The following is a 1,940-nucleotide window of genomic DNA, read 5'->3' as shown; positions in this document are numbered from 1 at the left end:
CATTTTATTTTACCTGGAGCATACGTGCAAACCCACTCTTCAATATATATATATATATATATATATATATATATATATATATATATATACACAAATAAACCTGGGGAGGAAAAGGTGGGTACTGCACACACTGTACTCTACTTTAAAGCACTATTTTGCAGGCGTCAAGAACGTGTTCGCATCCCTCTTCCCCTCAAATGTTGCGTCAATGAGAAAGGGGCCAATTAGAAATGAAAGGGTGGAAAGTTGTCAGGTTGAAGATGTCACTGGAAGCCGTTGTTTTGATCCTACACGTAGGCAATTCGGGATATTGGCTGCTTGATTCTGGGCATGGGAGTGACTGCATCCATCTTTACACAGCACTGCTTGCTCCACATTGAGAGTGGCGTAGAAAAGGAGGCCTCACCAAAGCTCTTTTCCATTTTTCCAGTTGCTGACTGCTGCCAACAGGTCATCGAGCACTTACAGAAAGGCAGATGCAAGCCTCAAATGGAGTACAAAATCTAAAGCTTGCATTCAGGAATAACTATCCTTGATACATTAGATATTAACGTCCAGAATGTGACTGTATTTTTTTTGTACATGAACTGGGTCACAATTTCGTAATATTTACATTGCTCTTAGCGAATAAAAGGCTGCATTTGAGAAAGAAAGCATCATGTTACTTTCGTCAGCATTTATGCCCCGACCGTTTAAGCTGACGCTAAGGGCAAGTTTTACACTGATCTGATCAGCCTCGTACATAACACCCCCACAGATGGCAAGGTCAACATCCTCGAAACACTGAAAGGTTGTAGTTTCAGGTTGGCAACTTTCAATCATTTGCAATGAAAGCTGACATCCAGGTGAAACTTCAATCAAAGCTTTAGGATGCAAGTTACACTACAGACCCATGTCAAGAATTGCCTTGTCACACCTGAAACCTGCTATCCGCCAGACCTTAGAAAAGTCCAAGTGTTCTACCCAAGGAAAATCCAAGACTGGTTTGAAGAAAATGACAAGTAGTTCCAAGATGTGCAGGGGAAAAGGATCCGGTCACAAGAGATATATCTTACTCAGGCTATGAAAAAAAAAAAACAACCCTTTATATTACCAACAGCAAATATTTGGTGTAAACTACAAGAAATCGAAGACAATTGGTGGATAAACCTCGCAGCTGAGCAAGACTCAGCTTTATGCAGATAATAGTAGCTACAAGAAGTTTTACAAAACACTGAAGGCAGTCAGTATGCATCTCTTCATACGAGATTCTCATCTCTTCATACCAGATTCAAAGACCTTTGTAGTGCTGACGGCTTCTTGCCTATGAGTTCACACCTACCTCCTGCCAGTTCCTCAAATAAAAAATACTCAAATGAGAGTTTGGGTTAAGGAACATTTTTTTATCCATCTGTATTTGTCAAATTTCATTTAGATTGTGGTGCTACACTTTAGCTTGTGGCAGCGGTGGTGTAAATTCTTCTACAAAATATAGGTGGAAAGTTTAGGAACGGCCACTTGCTTGAGAGTTCACACCTTCCTCGGCCTCAGGTTGAGTGCCCCGGAATATGCAATATAAAACAGCTGTTGATAACCAAGATAAAAACAATCGGTGGATGAATGAAACCTTGTCTATTATATATACCCCAAGGGAAATAAACCTATGTAATTGGTTTTCTTGGGCTATCCTGGTCAACTTCTTGTTTGTTCATCTGCTCCTTTTTAAATATTTTTTTTTTTAAATTTAACTTTAATTATGGTACCGTTTTTTTTTTTATTGTTTTTTTTTGTACAGTTTCATTAATGGAACGACGGTACTCTGTAACAACTTTTTAAACGGCTTTTTTTTTTTACTTTTTTAATACTTTTTATTAGTTCCGATAAATTACCTGTTGCTAACTTACTTTTTACCGTTCTTAAATCATTATCTCGTTTCTGTGTATTTTAAAATCTTTAACCCT

The 1,940-nt window shown here is 38.1% G+C and overlaps 1 protein-coding gene across 1 annotated transcript in view; it reads left to right on the top strand.

Moving 5' to 3' along the window:
• The window catches only part of LOC117120217, a 32,257-nt gene that overhangs the window by 27,940 nt on the left and 2,377 nt on the right, over positions 1-1,940 (top strand). The window lies entirely within an intron of this gene.

The sequence above is a fragment of the Anneissia japonica genome, unplaced genomic scaffold, assembly GCF_011630105.1.
Source record: "Anneissia japonica isolate Jap-2015-1 unplaced genomic scaffold, ASM1163010v1 scaffold14868_len205136_cov114, whole genome shotgun sequence".
In the NCBI taxonomy this organism is placed as follows: domain Eukaryota; kingdom Metazoa; phylum Echinodermata; class Crinoidea; order Comatulida; family Comatulidae; genus Anneissia; species Anneissia japonica.
Note: the sequence above shows the minus strand (reverse complement) of the source record. Positions and strands in the feature narration are given on the sequence as shown.